At 43.7% G+C, this 22,561-nt stretch overlaps 1 protein-coding gene across 3 annotated transcripts in view; it reads right to left on the bottom strand.

Annotated features, from left to right (window-relative positions):
• ADARB2 (adenosine deaminase RNA specific B2 (inactive)) overlaps nucleotides 1-22,561 on the bottom strand; it is an 802,765-nt gene that overhangs the window by 575,468 nt on the left and 204,736 nt on the right. The gene's annotated exons all lie outside the window — the stretch shown is intronic.

The raw sequence follows: 22,561 nt of genomic DNA, 5'->3' as shown, positions 1-22,561 counted from the left end.
GATAAATATATAACACCTTAGTGAATTTAAAATGAGAATTTACCCATCAGGTAAATTATCAAACGTTTGATAAAGTGTTTGATAAACGTTTGATAATGCTCTGTGAATTGAGGCCAAAGTCTGCAGTACATGACTGCATGATCCTATCGCATGGATTATGCAGCAATGCAAGTCAATGAGCAACACAGGGAGTGTGAACGACAGGAGAGCGGTGCAAAACTGTGTGCATGCACAGAATCACAGTGACATACTTCCTGCCCAGCAGGAAGTACATCACTCTCTGGGGGGGGGGGGTGCTATGCATGTGAGCCTTTCACTGCACCATGGCGCTGGGTCATATGAATACTGTCCTATGTTCTTAAACTGCCGATTCTAAAGTAGTTGCAAAGGAATCTAGAAAAATAGTTTGGACATTTTAAAATGATCTGTTTTACATTTATGTCTAAATTTACCAGTTCTCATATTCAATAATGTGACTGCATCTATTTGGACATGATCACACTTAATTGATCATTCACCTTATCACATTAATTTTGCAAAGACATAATCCTTTACATTAGATCAAAAGTGCAATCAAACAATCACAGTTATAGCTTTGTAAGAAAGTTTTAGCAATCATTTGGAAGAAAAAAACACAGGAGACCCCCCCACAGCCCAATACAGTGTGGTAATTCAAGTTTCTTGTCTGAATGATCATAAATAGCAGGGGGGCAGTATTACACATTACTGTGTTCATCAAAGATGGTAAATTGCATATATCACTGCTCAACCAATAGACAGACTCAGCTATGTCCACGATACCAGCTTGCACTGCCAACAAGCTCAGCGAGTCATCATACACAGCAGGCCACCAGATATCACTGTATGTATGCTTCCCAACAGGAAATACTGACAGGATCTTTTCAGCGAGAAGGCTAAAAGACCAAGGCCATCAACAACACCATGGATACAACATATAGATCCTAGAAAGCAAATTTCCTTCAATACAAAGAGTAAAAAACAAAACAAAAACAAGAACATGTACATCACTAGTAGCCACCTTGTTTTTGTTCAGTCGCTATTAAGTTGTGTCTGACTCTTTGTGACCCCACAGACCACAGTATGCCAGGCCCCTCTATCCTCTACTGCCTCCTGAAGTTCAACCACACTCATGTTTGTTGCTTCGGTGATACTATTTAGCCATCTCATTCTCTGCCGTCCCCTCCTCCTTTTGCCCCCGATATTTCCCAGAATCAGAATCTTTGCCAATAATTATGCCTTCTTATTGTGGGTCCAAAGTATTTCAGCTTCAGCATTGCCCTTTCCAGTGAACAGTCAGGGTTAATTTATTTAAGGACTTGCTGATTAGATCTTCTTGCAATCCAAGGGAGTCTTAAAAGTCTTCTCCAACCACCTACAGTCTTCTCCATCCACCTACAATAGCCAAATGCAGTCCAGGGATAGAAGCCATACCTAAAATCTTAAACCAACTGCAATCCATTTAAACAGAAGGGGCCTGATAATCCCCCCCCCCACCCCCCCCCCCCCCCCCCACCCCCAAGTTTTCTCCTAGGAGATAATTTTTCCTCTTCTGTTGAAAATAACTTTTCAGCGCTCTGCAATTTAAAAAGTACCAAAAACTAGGTGAGCAAGTACTGTCAAATCTATTCGGAGTATTGTCTTACTTGCTAGTGGCTTAAAAGGCTTATATAAAATGTGAAAAAAATATCGCCTAGGAGAAAACTTGGAGAAAAAGTGAATTGGATTGGGCCCAAGATGAGACACACCCCAAAACCTCCAGTTGAGGCCTTCAGAAATAGTTTTTCCCTCCCCAGATATAAACAAATGAAATATTACAAACAAATATGTCCTTTATACGGCGGTCCAGCTTCTTTTATCTGGAGGTGCACCAAACTTGCTTTGATGGGCAAATTTTGTAAGCAGGTAAGGATCTCACATTAAAAAAGGCACGTCTCTTGGCTTAGAAGGGGGTAAAGAGGCACCTAATGGAGTATAAAAAAGTCCCACGTTCCAGTGAGGGGAGCCCCATTCACCATACTTGAGGTGGAATCCACACCACATCATAGTTTTAGAGTGCATGAGGTCGTTCTTTACCAATAGAGCGACTGTCTCCAGGATTGCTGGTATACCTGATTGGAGTCAGGTATAAGACACTCCACCTGCTTGAAGTGGTTGGTTGCCCGTGTGCAACCCACCTTTGTGAGTATTCCCTTTTCAAACATTCTACTTATTCATCTACCTGTGATATACTGCACAATTTGGGCTCCCGTTGTCTTTGTGTTTTTTCCCAGTACCCTGTGTCTCTTGGCTTGGAAACTGGAATCACCAGGTGGCACTATAAACACAAATCAGGAAAAAAGGGAGCAGGAGCCTTTACGGGAAAAAACGGAACCACCACAGGCGGTTATTATAACATCCGTGACTTGCGGCAAAAAATGTAAATTTGGGTGCAGAGCGGTGCTCTGGGCGCTGAAATTTACCTTCTTTTTCTCAAACAAAAAGCCTCACAGTTTGGTATAATAGGCTCATTATGCCGCAAAGAAGGTACATTTTGGTGACAGGAGGCACACAATCAGTGGCAAAAGTACTAAATATTGGTGCCCTGCCCGATAGAATCTGTGCACATTATGCAATGCCACGATTTGCATATCCGCAAGCCCCCGGCACCCAAAATGACTTTCTGTGCTGCAAATTGTGGCTCTGCAGCAGAGGGAGAGGTTAAGGTTTAGGAGGTTTTAGGGGGTTTAGGGTTAGGTGCCACCAGGGGGGGCTAGGTTTAGGCACTACCAGGGAGGGTTTTAGGATTTTTTCATGTTTGCCCACCCTCCATACCCTTGCCATCTGAACACCATGATGAAATCCAGCCCTGCCTACAAAGCCTGCTGTTAAATCTTCCAGCTGGGCTGCTTTCACTCACATGAATAAACATATAAAACAGGGAATTTTTTTTTTTTTAAGACGTGGAAAACACTCTTGGCAGAAAAGGGTAACATTTCACTACTCTGCATACAAAACCAGTTTGTGGTATATATAGATCCCTCTGGCTTTAACAAATTTCAGCCTATTTGTAAAGTATACATAAATACAATGAGCTGTAATTACCGCGTGGAAACACAAATAAACATAATTTTCACTTCCTGAAATCCATTATACATTTATCAACATAAAGCATTCCCCGGCAACTCAGGCTTTTGTCTCTCCTCAGCAAGTTCCGTCTCAAGGTCAGAATGGGAGTGATGCCAGCACTTAATTAACGTCATATTGTTATTTATTTGTTTGGAGAAATACAGTGTTATGCTAATATAACGTGACGTTAACCTTATGCTCAATTACAGCCAGTGTTTTTGAACAGGCGTTTATTGAATAATGGGATCCCACTGAGAAAATAATGGTTGTTCCTAATTTAGAGAACGTCTGGCCACTTGCCCTAATTTAGATAGTAAATCTGTGCTAACTACTCTCTGAATTTGTGAAAATGACTTTATAATGTTCCCAAGAAAACTGTTAAAGATCAGCAACTTTCAAACACAAATTGGTATATAGGTAATGATCACTTGTCATTTTCACATAGCATAGCAGATACAAACATTTTACTCTACGGTCGCAGCAAGACAAACGCATGCGTATAGCAGTGTAGCACAGTGGCTTAAAGTGTAACTGGCGGGGATGTGAAATCAAAAATCAATGCTTTATTTTTATCTGGTAAACAAGTAATGAGGATGCTAACCAGGCAATTCAAAAGTTAAAATCTCTATTACTTTTATTGTTAATAAATGATCATCCCCCAGTTTACCTGACTCTTATTTAGTACGTTGCCGCACAAAGGAAGTTGCAGGGCATGCTGGGTTGTCCTTTTTTGCTTCTTTATTTCTCCTCAGACTTAACTAACTAATGTATTGTACAGAAGCAAAAAAAGACAACCCAGCATGCCCTGCAACCTCCTTTGTGCGGCAACGTACCAAATAAGAGTCAGGTAAACTGGGGAATGATAATTTATCAAGTGATTTTAACTTGTGGATTGCCTGGTTAGCATCCATATTACTTGTTTACCAGATAAAAATAAAGAATTGATTTTTGATTTTATGCCCGACAGTTACACTTTAACTACAAAAATAACATAAATGTATACCTTTTTCCTATCGTAATTTTAAAATTGATTTTCTCCAAAACTATAAGATCTTTTTGAAAAATTATTTTTCCCTTTATACCCACTCTTCTCCTTAACATACTCTGCCAATTTGGTGATCTAGCTTGTAAGGGGGATTTTCAATTTACTAAGAAAATCGCAGACATTAGACGAAAATAAACGCTAAAATATTTGGGCGAATTTTCGCTTGTCGAAGCGACAATTGTACTTATTTTGGCGAAAATTTGGCGAAAAGAATATTTGCATTTTCGCTCATCACTAATGGGTAACGCTGATGAACAGAAGCCGCTTTCCTTCATATAAAGCTCCCTTGGACAGCAGAACCCCTCTCCCATGTGTCGCTTCCCATTAGCAGCCTTCTCCTCTATTAGCTGCAACCCCTCTTCCATGTCTAGCCACCTCTTGGGCAGCATCTTCCAATAAGCCTGGGTCTTTGCAGCCTTCCCAGAAATAAAGCCACGGGAAAAGTCCATCAAAGATGAGGTGGTTGCAGATTAGGACATTACATCAAAGATAGGACTACGGACAGTACATCAAAGATGGGATGGCTGGACATGGGGACAGTGAACTGAGATGTGGAAGCTGCATGTGGAGTTGTACAAAGCAGATTGCTTTATATAGTTAGGAGAGTTGTCACATGTACTGGAAGTGGCAGTAGCTGCTTCAAACAGAGGTCTGTTGAATTTAGTAGGCAAGACAAGCTGAGCAAGGATGTTGGTGCGTATATATATATATATATATATATATATATATATTTTTTTTTTTTTCTTTTGAGGGGGGCGGGGGTAGCATAATGGTTCAAAAAGTGTAAATGAGACTCTGACTGTAACTATTCCCAGGTCACATAGTGGAGAAGAGTTGAAAGAGTACAGAATGGAATTAGTATGGCTTGCAACCGTGTAACCACTGGTGGTCTGTGACCGTGTGCTGGTGGGAGGTCCCTAGTGATTATACACAGGCTAGTATGTACTGCTGGTAGGAGATGTTCTGGTGGTGGCAAGTATGAGGAAGGGCTTGATCACATTGGCATTGGAATGAGCATGTCCATTGTGTTTTCCTGGCTTTTGTCGCAGCTTATGAAAAACAAGGGGAAAGCTGTGTAGTAGTTTTTTGCAATCTGAATGAGTGCCAAATACTTAAGATACGCCGGCCAAATGCTTAAGAATTCCTTGTAGATGTGTTAAAAAACATCCCTTTGTTGTTGTTGTTTTTTTCGTATTTGGCAGCAGTTCAGGTAAACATCCATTGCAAGCCGTAAGCCAGCAAAGACCAACAAGAAGCAAAAAAGCTTTATAGAACATTTTCTAAACTTCTACGTGCTTACCTGGCAGAACAAAAGCTTACAATACAGTTTCTTGGAATGGCAGTGGAAACAAGGCCTAAGGCTGGTCGAGCCCCTGGGCGCAATCTGCTGTGTGATGTGCTAAGCACAATCTGCTATGAAGGTTCACTGAACCCTATGCAGATGCCCTCCAGAATGTTAAGTTGCCATTTCCTGGAAGGGGATAAAATGTCCAGTTACACTCTACCAGACAGAACCTCCATAGTATTAACAGAAACGTAATAGCAGTTAGCTCATAGTCCCTCACACCTCCTGCTAAGGACAGTTCACAGAAGATACAGCAGAGGTGTTGTTTGAATTCCCCAATAATCTTCCTGGATAATCTGCTGTCCATCCGTTGTCTTGCTTTCCCCCTCAGTTAAAAGGCGCATGTTCTGTTTGCTCTTCCCGTGGACATTCACAAACAACTGTATACAGCATCCATGGCTGTTATTGTCTTGGCCTGGGCATGCACATTTTGGAGCTATTATAATTGAGCATGCCTGGGACGCTCCCTGCCATTGCTTCTGTGCACAGCCGTTCAGGAGTGTGCACGAGTAGAGCGTGTGAAGAGGGCAAAGCATGCACTGTAGCTATGACTGAGAGCCTTTTACTGGAGGAAAAGCAGTACAACCAAGGGTCAGCTGACAAAGCAGAGTGGCCGGGAGGATTATGTTGGACCTCAAGCAGCCACAGTTATGGTCACCTCATATTTACTTTTTTCAGTTCAGTTGTGCTTTAAGTCAATAAGATATCCAGAGAGAGAGAGAGAGATGGCTTGAGTTGATCCACAGATATAAAGATAACATAGATGAGGAGAAAAAACATGACCAGGTCCTGTATTGGAAAATATGCTTAACTCCCTTTGTCGGCACCACAAGAGTGTTAGAACTGCTGCCTTGCATTTCAATGTAGACAAACATACACACACTCACACACCAAAACGAAAGCAAATAGTTTATAAAATATTAAGGTCCTCTATTCATTATGGCCTCTCACTATTTATGCATATTTTGCAATGGCTCGCCATTACTGGTGCAAGGGTAAGTGCAGAGAAAAGGTAGTGCGAACTGACTCAGCTGTATCCAATAGCTGTGGGGATACTAGACAGTCAGAGGTATGGTATAGACCTTCTACTCACCAGTCTTCCTACTGAATCCTACCTAATAGCTGGGTTTGTCTGGGTGGGGGCATTTCAGCTGAACAATGAAGAGTGAGAGAACAGCAGGGGCATTTCTAGGACACATTGAGTAGAAGCTTTGCGCTAACTGGTCCATACAAAGATTCTACCACCATTTACACAATATAATTGAATCTACGGGTGGACATGTAGTACAAAACAGGTGATACTGTCAAACTAACACACTCTTCATTAATTTATCAGACAACAGGAATTAACTCTTTTCGTTTGCTCTGTGGCGAGTGTCACTTTGAGTGATTTTTCAAAGCTGACTACAAATAAAAGGAAAAACTTTTGAATTAGGAAAAATGATAACTTAGGGAATACTTTCGTCAGCCATAAAATCAAATTCCATTTACTCACTGCTCTGTGTTTATTATGCAGTCTACAACTTGATCCTGCATTGCAAGCATTCCAATATAATCATAAATGTTTCTCCTGTAATAAATCTTATCTCAATCAGCCTGTCTCTAATTGGTACATTGCCGAGGAGAGGGAAGCTTTTCATTTCCCCTTCCACATTCCTGCTCCTTACTGATTGGCTGAGGACAGTTTAGTGTGACAGGCTGAGGCTGAGAAGCCTATTTCTGCAGAAGCTGGTGAAATACAATCTATGCTTTGCTCACATGTGTTTACAAAGCAAGCTAGAAAAGACAGTGCAGTTTCTAGAGGGGAAAAAAGTAAGGGCTGAAATGACATCAGGATTAGCATCAGTCAGAGACAGTAAAGATGGAAAATGCCTGGAATTGTTTTATCTTCATTTACTGTATAAAAATCATTGAAATCAAAACATAGACAGTACAATACATATGTTATGTAAGTAGAACAAGTATTTATCTACTTATATATGATTTTTTTCCCTGAAATAGTATGGCTGTCCCTGCTGCTTTAACGCAATGTGAAATTCCACATTAAAACAGAAACACAAATTTACAGAATTATTTACATGAAATCAAATCCATTTACACTTAAGCATATCATTAAAAAAAGGGAAAAAAATTATAAAAAGACTCCCTGAAAGTCTCCAGTTACAGCTGGAGCCCTAATGAAATCCTTAAAAAATATAATTTAAATCAAAGGTAGTAATGCTACAGTTGATTATATGCTGTAATCAGCACGTTAGCGTTTCTGGTGATAAGCTACTTGCAAGTCAAATCGCCTTATTTATACGAATACGCACCATAACCACGGATTTGTATTTCATTTTCATTATGCAGTAACCCAGTGCATAAAAAAGTGATAAACTGAGTCGATTATATGACCCCGAAGTCACAGAGCAGTCACACAAATACTCCGGGAAACAGTCATTGCTTTTACAAAGTGCCTTTTATCCCAACAGGGTGGCTTTACTACAAGCATAAAATGCAATCGTAAAATGTTTCATTGGGAACTAATAAAAACATTTACAAATAAGCATATCCAATTCTAACGTTCATTTGGGTTAAAAAAAATAAAGAAAATAAACACTCGGTAAAGAAATAAGACTTTTTTCTTTTTTTGAGACGTGCCTTTAAATAATGCATTTGGAGATTCTGGAGTTCTCTGGTTAGTAAGAGGTGTTTTTATTATCAAGAGTATATTTAGAACACAATGTAACAGAGCTTCAATGGGGTCAAACTCTCTCATTTTAAATGGAGAACTTGGGGAAGGAGAATTCTCCCAGAAATATATGGGCGAACAAAGTAAAGAGGTAGAATGCAGTGATTGCGTTGAAAATTGATTTCGCTTTTGGTCATATTCCTGCAAAAAGTGGGGAGACCCAAATGAAATGCATTGTTGAGTGACAAACATTTTTCCCTTTTGGAACAGGGTTGTGAGGAGGCGCCCAAACTGTATGAGGTCTTATGACTAATTGATTATATGTATAAAAACAGCAAACAAAAAAAAGGAGGTTTTTTTACCTCTATAGAAGACTAATAAGGAAAAATGGTCAGCGAGCCTTTATTTAAAGAATGGCTAGACTGTTGACAACGCGTTTCACGGGACCAAGCCCGCTTCCTCAGGTCAATTAAACAACAGTTAACCTTAAAATAGAGCCGTGTAATGCGTGGGCGCCGTAGTAAATTACTACGGCGCCCGCGCATCACACGGCTCTATTTTAAGGTTAACGCATTGTGAACAGTATAACCGTTCTTTTAATAAAGGCTCCCTGACAATTTTTTCTTGTGAGTCTTCTATAGAGGTAAGAAACCTCCTTTTTTTGTTTGTTGTTTTTATACATATAATGAATTAGTCATAAGACCTCATACAGTTCGGGAGCCACCTCACAACCCTGTTCCAATAGTTCCACACCCTTAGAGGTGACGACCTCTGCTACATGGGACCAGTTCTGTCAGTAAAGAGGACCAAAGGAGGTTAGCAACCACCCGGTTCCAGAATAATCTGGGGAACTGAGCGGGAACGGTGTTTTTTCCGCACGTCTATATGGTGGATGCAGGATTGCAACCCATGTTTGTGAGTATCCTTCTCTTTGAATTTTGAGCCATCAGGTGGCACTAGCAATACTGCACTATCGGGCTCCCGGTCTTCCCTTTCTCAACAGAAATAAAGGGACTCCACCTCCGAAGTGGAAAAAGGACCTTATATCTGTTACACCAATTTTTCCTTTTATTCAGGTTTCTGGGGTCCCATGGACACTCCGAACATAGAAATACCAATTCTAGCTTGTGATCAGTGGCTTGGCAATAAGGGATGTAGAGAGGTTATGACCCCGACCAGGTTCCCGGAATTAGGGTTATAACAGCAGCCCACAGGGCCCCCAAGTAAAATTATCATGGGGCCCTGCACCCCGCATAGTGAGCAGTTATTCCAACCCCTTGCAGAATAGGGTTGTAATATTTACCTTGCTCTATGCTGACATCCACCAGCTCCCGGTCACATGACATGTATCAGAAGAATGCCAGTATAGAGCATGTGGCTGCTTGGAGGAAGACAGGACCCATTGCAGAGTGGAAGTTATAAATATCACATCGCTCACCAGAGCGGAATCATCCACAAGGTCTACTTAGGGAGTTGCCTAAGGTCTGGAGTCTAGGGCCCCTCCAAACCTAACTAAAAAAGCCAGGTGACCATCAACAGTGGACAAAAAATGCGTATCACACACTGGCATGTACTGACGGCATGTCAGTGAGGCCGCTGGGGAGAGGACATCTGAGGCGGGCCAGACTGACAGTGCGTGCGGGCCTTGCTCAGCACTTCTCGGGATAAACTCTCATTTGCAAACCTGAATGTTTAACCCTTCCAGTGAGAAAAGTATAACAATAACAATAAAAATGTTAGCTCTGGCCAGGCTCAGGTGCTGGAGAGGACTCGCTGGTGGCCTCCTACACGTGCTTCACTCGTGCAGAGTCTGTAAGTGTATCTTTCATTGCGAGTCTTGACAGATTAAAAGAAGTTTAACGCACCATTGGAGCACTCCCTTCTCCCCTTGTGTTTTACCTCCTTTAAAGAGAACCTGAACTGAAAATAAAAAGTCAAAATAACCATGCACAGGTCATACTTACCTCCCATTTAGTCTACCCCTCAATCTCTTTCTCCTCTCCTGCATCCCATGTGTCCACTGTGATGAATGGAATTCTCTGTCCTCCATTTTAAAAATGGCCATTACCACCATAACAGCTTCCTGGTAAGCATACTGTAAAACTGTAATATCACCCACTTGAGCCATAGGGTAACATGGACATTACCTTGCACATACAGTTGTAACTGACAGTTGTTGATATATAACTGACAGCAACTGGTATATTTCAGTTCTGACAAAATATAGGTTAGTATGTAATATTCATTTGCAACTATGTTGTGTTTATTTTAGATCATTTTACTCGCTTCAGGTTCCCTTTAAGTATCCTTATCAGTTTATGGAACTTATTAGACTATAGTGTCTCGATCATGACTCATTATATCACAAGCAAAACCACATCCTCAGACGCAATTCTGTCAAACTACATTTTGCTTTTATCCGGAAACTCACATCTTCATTGATGTTTACTCCTTATTACCGCTGCAGATTGTGGGAGGGAGAAAATGCATAACAGGCACTCAAAGCCTTCAAATGCAGCTAACTTACAACAATTACAATAGCAGATGTCGTGTTTTCAGCTCTGTGAAGAAGCCCTTTCAAAGTTGATGTTTGAGGATTCCTTTGGAGGATAGTTATTTGTGAATTGCATAATTGTTCAGTGAAATCACAACATAAATTATTGTGTTTAGAATTCATTAAGAGCTCATTTAAGCGGAGGAATGCAATTAAAAAAGTATACAGCAGCAGAATGCGGCGAAGGACCGTATACAATGACACAGCAGAACGGACGCCTCGCAAACGCACATTTGGAAATAATAATGTAGATTGGTAGCATGTCATTCTGACGTGTTTAACAGGAAGAGACCTGTCATTTATTTGTAACTGATCTGGAGTTTTGAGGGCTTCCAGTTGGAGTCCAGTTGGTAACAGCTGTAGGGAAAAGTAATTGGATCTGTGTGAGAATTCTTCCATGCTTTACATCTGTCAGCCTGCACCCTCCTTGCCAGACTGCATACAGCACAAATCAGAGGAGCTCTACATGAGAATATTTGCTTATTACTACGGAGGATTTTTATTGAATAATGATTCAGAACTTTTTGGTAAAAAAAAAAATAACAAATCATGAAAATTACTGTGAAAAACAAAACTCTTCTGGGATGTCTAAGGGTGCCCATACATTTTTTGATTTTGTGGGCCGATCGACCTTTCGATCTGAGAATTTTATCGGACCGAAGGAGAATCAGTAGCACAACATGGCTGCCTGATCTATCTTGCAAATTATTTCCAGTCAAAATCGGTCATAAGGATCCATCAGGAATGATGGAAAATCTGGTCGCAAGGACTTGACCGGGTAACAGCGCTCGGTATCGCAATGACTGACGGGTCCCCATCCAGTATCCCCCCCCATGTGCCTGTGTGCAGGCTCACCTGTCATGCTGGCACAAATACTGTACTCCTCTGGTGTCCGGCAACACCGCGAGCCACTGTACCACATGGCATTGGCGCATATAGCAACTTCACTAAATAGGCCTGGTGGCACATGATTTGTGTTGGTGGAAAGGTAAGCCTTCAACACATCCTTTGCTAAACAACAAAAGTCCATAATTACAGTGTGTCCTCATACTATAACAGTGACTTCTTCACCTATGCCAGTAAAGAAATCGATCTTCAGGGTTTCAGTATTAGCATATTGCCCACCAATGTGACTTCATTCACAGATCATGATTGGCTGAGCATCACAGTGGGAGGACCAGGAATGGATTGCAGCAGGCAAGAGCTACAGAAATGGTACAAAACACTCAAATATCCAAGTGAATATCAACGGCAACATCTTATGATGACGGCCATGTTTAACCTCTTGCCGTCCGCGTCACGCCGATGGGCGTGGCCGCGGCGGCAGCCCCAGGACCCCCTAACGCTGATTGGCGAAAAGTTCTGGGGCTCTGTTTTGCAGGCGATCGTGCGTAGGCTGCGCGCGCATCTCCTGCTTGGGGGACGGTGCTCCGCCCCGCCTTCAGTCTCCGAGCGGCTATTGCCGCTTGGGAGACTGTTAGACGGCGTGGTCGCCATCTATTTACATGTACAGCGCTGCGATCGGCAGCAGCTCTGGACTGGGGACAGTTGTGTCACACAGCTGTCCCCCTGGGGGACAAGAGAGCGATTGGCTCTCATAGGCAGAAGCCTATGACAGCCGATCGCCGTAATTGGCTGGCTGTGGGGAGGGAGGGAGGGAGGGAAGAAATTTAAAGAAACAGTGTTTTTTATTAAAAAAACACGACAAAAATATTTATTACAAAAAAATAAACATGGGGGAGCGATCAGACCCCACCAACAGAGAGCTCTGTTGGTGGGGAGAAAGGGGGCGGGGGGGGGGGATCACTTGTGTGCTGTGTTGTGCGGCCCTGCAGCTTGGTCTTAAAGCTGCAGTGGCCAATTTTACTAAAAATTGCTTGGTCACTAGGGGGGTTTAGCCCTGCAGTACTCAAGAGGTTAATTGCAGCCACTTTCCTCTGATAGCTGAAAGCCACTTTAATCTTGTGAACGTCTATATATATTTTTTTTTAATAAGATTTTTATTGGTATATTTTAATTACTGGAAAATAATCTCATTGGAGGAACACCTCATTCCATCAGAAAAGTAACGGAATGTTTTGTTTCTATGATGCCCGAACAACACTAAAACAACACTGATAATTGTAGAGAAAGCTTTTTCCAGCTTTCAGCTATAATTGTGTTGATATGAGCCATTATTATATTACTTGAGAGTGCTACACTTTAAATCAATAGCAAATCATTTACAGACCTAATTTATCACAGAGAGGTTGTTCTTGTTCTGTTGCCTTTGAAAGCAATGGGACAATGTCCATAGCTGAAGCTCAAGGTACTTGCCTTTGTCTAGTATGTTGTTGTCTCTCATTAGCAGAGATTGTCATCCTTGTACACACACTCACTCTGCATTTAGCTGTGGCTGACCAAAAAGCTCACCATCTGTTTCCTACTGCATAGGTTTTAAAAGTTGTGTCTGTGCCCCTCCCCCTGCAGTCTGAAAAGCACTGTGATGCCACACTAAAGCCCCGGTTGTACTCACTGGAAAATGAATCGGGGAACCCACAGTGACAAGCAGGCCTTCCCCGATCCATCTTCCTACCCACAGGAACACATGACTTCCCGTGACGGCACGCGACTGGTGCAAACAAGAGTTCAAACGATTGCGACACTTTGTACGGGAGTCGTTGGCGATCTTAAAGTTCAGATCCACCGTGATGGTTGCAGTTTCCATGTGTCGCAAAACGTTGTTTTATCGTCCACACGTACCCACGTCTCGAAATCATAGAAACAATTGCACATCATGCAAACAATTACCAGTCATGGGAAAAATCGCTTGAAAAAATGCAACATGGGTACGTATCTTAGGAACCAACAGCAGCTACCCTTGTCAGCAGGGCCATATTTAGACATTGGTAGCTGTTAGGCAAGAACTTATGGTCACAATTATGAATTGCCCCTCACCTCTGCACTGCACTCACAAAGTTGGGCATGGCCAGATGTGAAAGAAATTATCCCAGTTCCCCAATGGCTCCCAAAATGAGTCCCCAATTCACAGTACTCGTGTTCTGTTCTGTCCTCCAGATCTCTAGTCCCCACACAGTGTGCTCCGTCTTTCCAGTTTTCTTCAAAGTCCTTGGCTTTTTAATACTTCCTGTCGAAGGTCTCCTCCAGTTTTGCAGCGCTTACTGATCACTGACTGAGATTCTACACTATGTCTCCTGATAGACACTGTGGGTACACATTAAACAATAAAGAGACACTCACTGCACTTTGCTCACTATAGAGGCAGGCACTGCACTTTAACCACTGACACAGAGTTTGACTTTATTGTGACTCTGACAAAGATTGTGCCAGCACTGTGACATTGACCAAGACTGTGACTGCACTGTAACACTGACAAAGACTGGGCCAGTACTGTGACACTGACCAAGACAGGGACTGCACTGTGACACTGACAAAGACTGGGCCAGCACTGTGACTGCAATGTGACACTGACAAAGACTGGGCCAGCACCGTGACTGCACTGTAACACTGACAAAGACTGAGCCAGCATTGTGACATTGACCAAGACTAGAACTGCACCGTGACTGCACTGCAACACTGACAAAGAGGAGGGGCCCAGAGCTGTAAGAGGGCCCCATCTACTACTTCACTCCCTCCAATTAAGGGGTCCATCCTTCAGATCATGTGTTTTTTGGGGGGCTAGACTTGTTATATTGTTATGAGTGTGACGTTTATGAAGTCCACACCTGTTTTATAACCCTTGCAAGATGCACCACCCACCAGGTTGTGATAGTCACCAGGGTTAGGTAAGGGAAAGGGTATGAAAATTGGAGGGGCCCCATCAAAGTCGTTCTGTGGTGCCCATGAAGTTGTGCTGGGCGGCCCGAGACACTATCACATACTGGGACCATGCTGTATTTGAAATAGAGCGTAAGGCTGCACGTTGACACTGATGAACGCTGTGAAGGCACTGACTACAGACCCTGCTTCCTGCTACCAGGGCCGGGCCGAGGCATAGGCTGGAGAGGCTCCAGCCTCAGGGCGCAGTGTAGGAGGGGGCGCAGAATTCATTCAGCTGTTATTCCTAATTGTGTTTGAAGCAAAAAGAAATAAGAAAAGGGGATACATGGCAGTGACTGCAAGCCAGATAACTAGATATTAAGGTGTTGGGGAGGTTGTGGGCCCTGTGGCGCCTCTTAGTCTAATAGCAATCAGTGTGTGATGGCTGGGGTGGGAGGGATGGAGGGGCGCACTTTGGTGTCTCAGCCTTGGGTGCCGGAGGACCTTGTCCCGGCTCTGCCTGCTACCATGACATGCTGTCCAATCATTGAGGATACTGTGGGGGGGGCAGAAATACAGTCACTGAACACAAATAGTATGCTATATGTGGGTACCTGTGAGCCCCCTAGACTGTTGGGCCCACAACAGCTGCCTCTTTTGCACTTTTGGTTAAAGGGAATCTGAAGTGAAAATAAACTTATGATATAATGATTTGTATGTATAGTACATCTAAGAAATAAAACATTAGCAGCAGAGATATGAGTCTAATATTGTTTCCAGTACAGGAAGAGTTAAGAAACTCCAGTTGTTATCTATGCAAAAGAGCTTATCTGAGCTCCACGACTTTCAAAGTCGCTGAGAGCTCTGTCTTCTGAAGCCAGGGCCAGTTTAAGTAACAATTGGGCCCTAGGGAAAAATTAGCCTGGGGCCCCCCAACCGAACCCCCCTGACCAAAAAACGTCATTAGAGGCCCTTTGTTGCAGCCAAATTTCCCTCCTGGGCCCCTGAGCTGGCTACTGACCCTCCCCCAATCAACTCCCAACTTAACAGACTCTGTTAAGTCCCTGGGGAGCAACAGCTAAGGTGGGGAGGGACACCTTAGGGGCCCCTACAATCTCTGCAGCCCTGGGGCAATTGCCCATTTTTTCCTATGGTAGCTCCGGCCCTGTCTGAAGCTTATTATATCAAGTATCTGTCACTGTATTTTGTTTTTTTTCTGCAGAGTAAAGTTCCAAAGTTCATTAGCCTGCTCTGCAAAATCATTTAGAATGCTAAGTGTGGTGTGTAAACTGCAAATATTAGAGAGAATGCTGCAATGTTATAAAAAAAAACTATTCTATTAATTATCCGTACTACACATACAATTAATTGTATCATAATTGTTTTTGTTTCAGTGTCACTTTAATACAGTCCTAATCTTCTGTGTTCGTTCACTCTTTCCCAAACTGCAGAAGTATATTTCTTTTTTGTAATGTTACAGGAGATAAACACCACGGTCTTTACTGGACCAAGGAAGTGAGGCATCAGTGTTTTGCTATTACAGCTCTGCAGTGAAAAACCTGCTCAAAGCACACCGACCAAAGCCACAATTAACCACCCTGGCGTTCTGATTAAATCGCCAGGGTGGCTGCGGGAGGGTTTTTTTTAAATAAAAAAAAAACTATTTCATGCAGCCAACTGAAAGTTGGCTGCATGAAAGCCCACTAGAGGGCGCTCCGGAGGCGATCTTCCGATCGCCTCCGGCGCCCAGAATAAACAAGGAAGGCCGCAATGAGCGGCCTTCCTTGTTTTGCTTATATCGTTGCCATAGCGACGAGCGGAGTGACGTCATCGACGTCAGCCGACGTCGTGACGTCAGCCGCCTCCGATCCAGCCCTTAGCGCTGGCCGGAACTTTTTGTTCCGGCTACGCTGGGCTCAGGCGGCTGGGGGGACCCTCTTTCGCCGCTGCTCGCGGCGAATCGCCGCAGAGCGGCGGCGATCAGGCAGCACACGCGGCTGGCAAAGTGCCGGCTGCGTGTGCTGCTTTTTATTTCATTAAAATCGGCCCAGCAGGGCCTGAGCGGCAGCCGCTGGCGGTGTTGGACGAGCTGAGCTCGTCCAGACCGCTCAGCTGGTTAATAACAACAATAACAGTAATAACAGTAATAATAATAGTAATAAAAGCTCAGTCTGGAACACCACAGGCGACTGCTGCAATGTGAAGAAAACCCTTGAAATATCATTTAGTCTGGTAAACTGTGAAATGAACAATGGCATATGAAGAAATTTCCAGCGTCTTGGAAAGACAAAAATTAACAGAGTGATTAGATTAATCTCATTAAAATTCTCTTTATGAATAATCCGTTCCAGAAGAACATATGGTGCCGAATTCAGCACAAACAATCTTTGAAATAAAAATATGCTTTTCAAGAAACGTGGAATAGACGAGCAGATCTGTACTAAGCACTTAACATCCATCTTTTTTATGTACGCATAAAATTCAGTCTGCTAATAATAGACTAATGCGCATCCTTTGTATGGCACAGAACGTGGACGCTATTATTCTTGGCTGTCTGTCAAATACTGTGATTCGAAGAAAATATATCATAAAATATATATTAAATAATTTAAATCAATTAGGCTATTAATAATCCTGGCAGCACTATCACTATTCCAATACAAACTTTCCATGCCTCTCTGAGACCCTTATAAATGTATTTAGTAGGTTGGCAAGTAAAGTACTTATGAAATGGCTGACAGGTAAGGTACATATGGAATGGGTGACAGGTAGGGTACATATGGAATGGGTGACAGGTAGGGTACATATGGAATGGGTGACAGGTAGGGTACATATGGAATGGGTGACAGGTGGGGTACATATGGAATGGGTGACAGGTAGGGTACATATGGAATGGGGGACAGGTAGGGCACATATGGAATGGGTGACAGGTAGGGTACATATGGAATGGGTGACAGGTAGGGTACATATGGAATGGGTGACAGGTAGGGTACATATGAAATGCATGACAAGTAGGGTATATATGTAATGGGTGACAGGTGGGGCACATATGGAATGGGTGACAGGTGGGGCACATATGGAATGGGTGACAGGTAGGGTACGTATGGAATGGGGGACAGGTAGGGCACATATGAAATGCATGACAAGTAGGGTATATATGTAATGGGTGACAGGTAGGATACATATGGAATGGGGGACAGGTAGGGTACATATGTAATGGGTGACAGGTGGGGCACATATGGAATGGGGGACAGGTAGGGTACGTATGGAATGGGGGACAGGTAGGGCACATATGGAATGGGTGACAGGTAGGATACATATGGAATGGGTGACAGGTAGGGTACATATGGAATGGGTGACAGGTAAGGTACATATGGAATGGGGGACAGGTAGGGCACATATGGAATGGGTGACAGGTAGGGTACATATGGAATGGGTGACAGGTAGGGTACATATGAAATGCATGACAAGTAGAGTATATATGGAATGGGTGACAGGTGGGGCACATATGGAATGGGTGACAGGCAGAGCCGGATTAAGGCTAAATGGGGCCCTAAGCAAAGTAACTGATTTGGGCCCCCCCATCATGTCGTAATAGAATCAGAAGATGCAGCTGCACAGCAATATGCCGCACACACCGGGCAGCCGAGCTACTGGTTGCTATGGGCAACAGCACGCTTTCCTCTGTGGGTGCACAATGCAGGGAATAGCAGCGGCAAAATGCAGAGTGAGAGATGAATGGCTGGGACATTTGCACTCAGGGGCTGGGGTACCCCTGTGAAGAGGGCGCCAGATATTACAGCAGCAGCACTTTCCCCCTGCATCTCCAGCCTGGCAATAGCAGAAAGCTCTGGACACCGCCAAACCGGAAGCCGTTCCCCAGACAGAATTACATAACCACTCCCACCACCGAACAACCAATTTCCTCCCAAACTAGACAGCCACCATGCAGCCTCCATCCCAGTAATTATGATAGTCCAGCAGAGAAGGCAGCCGCAGTGGGGGAGAATGACAGCACCAGATGAATCACATTCACCTATTGCGATCCAAGCAATAGAGGTCCCGTCATCTGGAGCCCATCTGTCTCCTCTAGAGTGCTGCCGCTCTGTTACTACTACTATTACTACTTCCTACTTCCTGTCTGATCTGAGAATCAGGAAGTTCAGAGCGAGCGGCTGCACTGTAGAAGAGACAGATGGGTTTCAGATGACGGGATCTCTATCGCTTGGATCATGGATAGGTGAGTGAGCGTTTGCCATCTGCTGCTATCATTCTTGCTGCAGCTGTGGTTCTCTGTGGGAAGGGAGGGTGGAGTGGGCAGCGGCAGAGCGCACAGTAGCAGGAGGGGGACCTAGGAGGAGAGCCTGGCTCTGAAGACAATCAGCAGCGCACGGCATCATTTGACAAGACAAGACAAATAACATTTATATCGCGCTTTTCTCCTGGTGGACTCAAAGCGCCAGAGCTGCAGCCACTAGGACGCGCCCTATAGGCAGTAGCAGTGTTAGAGAGACTTGCCTACGGTCTCCTACTGTATAGGTGCTGGCTCACTGAACAGGCAGAGCTGAGATTCGAACCCGGGTCTCCTGTGTCAGCGGCAGAGCCCTTAAAGGGACTCCAAGCAGTGACTGTGGATATGCCTTTAAGAATACCCACAACTAATTCATTACATCCTCACACCTACCAGCATGATGTTTGTAATTATATCCCCCTGGGTTCCTTATATTTCATTGCATTGTGCTAAATCGAGCTGCCAACTTTGGAGAAAAGTCGTCCTGTGGCCGTGATTTCGATCGCGAAAATATCAAAAACTAAAAGGCATAGAGCAGCCGTTTATATATCATTGGAAAGAGGAGAAAAAGAGCTTTAAAATAATATGCATCTTTCCATAGTTACTGCACTGCTCAGAGTCCCTTTAACCATTATACCATCCAGCCACCGCTGACTTTGAAGAAAAGTCGTCCTGTGGCCGTGATTTCGATCGCGAAAATATCGAAAACTAAAAGGCATAGAGCAGCAGTTTATATATCATTGGAAAGAGGAGAAAGAGAGCTTTAAAATGATATGCATCTTTCCATAGTTACTGCACTGCTCAGAGTCCCTTTAACCATTATACCATCCAGCCACCGCTGACTTTGGAGAAAAGACGTCCTGTGGCCGCAATTTAGATCGCGAAAATGTCGAAAACTAAAAGGCATAGAGCAGCTGTTTATATATCATTGGAAAGAGGAGAAAGAGAGCTTTAAAATGATATGAATCTTTCCATAGTTACTGCACTGCTTAGAGTCCCTTTAACCATTATACCATCCAGCCACCGCTGACTTTGGAGAAAAGTCGTCCTGTGGCCGCGATTTTGATCGCGAAAATATCGAAAATTAAAAGGCATAGAGCAGCCGTTTATATATCATTGGAAAGAGGAGAAAGAGAGCTTTAAAATGATATGCATCTTTCCATAGTTACTGCATTGCTCAGAGTCCCTTTAACCATTATACCATCCAGCCACCGCTGACAGGATGGCAAGGGCTGGTTTATGTGCTGATGGGGCCCCTTTGACTCTGAATGGGGCCCCAAGCGACTGCTTTTGTTGCCTGGTCGGTAATCCGGCCCTGGTGACAGGTAGGGTACGTATGGAATGGGGGACAGGTAGGGTACATATGGAATGGGTGACAGGTAGGATACATATGGAATGGGTGACAGGTAGGGTACATATGGAATGGGGGACAGGGAGGGCACATATGGAATGGGTGACAGGTAGGATACATATGGAATGGGGGACAGGTAGGGTACATATGGAATGGGTGACAGGTAGAGTATGTATGGAATGGGTGACAGGTAGGGTACATATGGAATGAGTGACACGTAGGGTACGTATGGAATGCGTGACAGGTGGGGTACATATGAAATGCATGACAAGTAGGGTATATATGGAATGGGTGACAGGTGGGGCACATATGGAATGGGTGACAGGTAGGGGACATATGGAATGGGTGACAGGTAGGGTACATATGGAATGGGGGACAGGTAGGTTACATATGGAATGGGTGACAGGTAGGGTACATATGGAATGGGTGACAGGTAGGGTACATACGGAATGGGTTACAGGTAGAGTATGTATGGAATGGGTGACAGGTAGAGTATGTATGGAATGGGTTACAGGTAGTGTATGTATGGAGTGGGTGACAGGTAGGGTACATATGGAATGGGTTACAGGTAGAGTATGTATGGAATGGGTTACAGGTACAGTATGTATGGAAAGGATGACAGGTAGTGTATGTATGGAGTGGGTGAAAGGTAAAGTACGTATGTAATGGGTGACAGGTAGAGCATATATGGAATGGTTGACAGGCACATAAAATACAATAAGACCTTTTTTAAGAATGTAATATTTTCAACCCTATTGCATTTTTGTGTTTAGTTTTAGTTTCAAAAATCAGTAACTCTTCGCACACTCGCAATGCAAATGTTCAAACAAATGCATTCACAGATTCATTCATCCAGGCACCACTGTTATCCCTACAGCTAAGTTAAAAGCCGTGGTCTTCGTTCACAGAAGAATGCATTATTTTGCTTAGTCACCTACACTGCGCAGAAGTACCCAGGTAAACGTTGGTGTCCTAACTCTGGCCCTGTAACATGCATAATGCAGACATGCAAACATTCCTTGCATCAAACCTGGTGGGAGAGGAGAAATGGCGGGAACAAGGAATGCAGACATCAGCAGTGCTGTTTGGCAGGGACATGCTGTTAAAAAAAGCCACTAAAATCTGAAAAGAGGAAAGTGTAATGGGAAAGACAACAGGGTGGGAGGGGGAGCTGGGAAAAGAGATAAGAATACCTGCAATCAAGCTTGCTTCTCTGCTCACTACAGATGTCAGCTGTCAGCACCTGTATCACTGGCTTCTGCAACAGCAGACTGCCCTGCATTATTGATTAATTACTCTAATCAGGATAAATAATCAATAGTCCAGGGCACCCTGGTATTACAGCCACCAGTGCATATGGCTACTAATGACATGCAACTTCTGAAGCACTAAATACATCCTGTCACCTCTCCCTGCCAATGCCCCAGCTGCAGCACAGCAATCATTCTCTCTACTCACCCTGCTGCTCTGCACATTCACTGACTGCAGGCTGTGTGGAGCAAGCGAGGAGACACATTGCCCATGGGGCTGGAAGGGGGAGGGGTGCTACATCTAGTGCAGGAAGTAGTACAGTCCCCTGCACTGCCCGCTGATATTTTCCCGAACTATGAGAAAAGGTCCCAGGTGGAAGAACACACTGTCTGACCACCACAGCGGCACCCCTAGTCATAGCTGCACCCAGTGCTGTGAGCACCTGTAGCCCTATGGTTAGTACGCCACTGGTACAACTCTCCCACACTGATGTCAGAGGTCTGGAGCATCGATGCCCAGTGCTGGTAGGCTGCACACAGAAGTCTATTACAAAGGGGGACAAGGAAGTAACATATTTGTCACTATTCTAGTGAGATTTGACGGCCCAGTTTTAATGATGACATTTCCATCAAAGTTGGAAATTCAACTTCAAAGGGGAACTTCAGCCTAAACAAACATACTGTTATTAAGTTACATTAGTTATGTTAATCAGAATAGATAGGTAATATAATCTCTTACCCACCCTGTTTTAAAAGAACAGGCAAATGTTTGTGATTCATGGGGGCTGCCATCTTTGTCATGGGGGCAGCCATCTTTTTGGTTGAAAGGAGGTGACAAGGAGCATAAGACACAGTTCCAACTGTCCTGTGTCCGGATTACCCCTCCCAGCTGCACACGCTAGGCTTCAAATGTCAAATTCAAAATTTAAAAAAAAAAATTGCACCAAACAGCAGAACGAGAACAACAACATCAGAAATCCCATCATGCTTTGCACAGCATAAGGGGAAAACTGCCCGGGCAGTTTTCTTCTGTGCAGCTAAAAATGAGGCTTGTATAAGAGAAACAAAGTTCTGATGCTGTGAAACTGTTAAAGAAACACCAGGCCTTTTCAGTGCTGCTGAGTCGATTTTTAGTCCGGAGGTTCACTTTAAGCATCAGAAAAGTGTGA

This window comes from Hyperolius riggenbachi, chromosome 5 (genome assembly GCF_040937935.1).
Source record: "Hyperolius riggenbachi isolate aHypRig1 chromosome 5, aHypRig1.pri, whole genome shotgun sequence".
Classification (NCBI taxonomy): domain Eukaryota; kingdom Metazoa; phylum Chordata; class Amphibia; order Anura; family Hyperoliidae; genus Hyperolius; species Hyperolius riggenbachi.
This window is presented reverse-complemented; position numbering and strand designations above follow the sequence as displayed.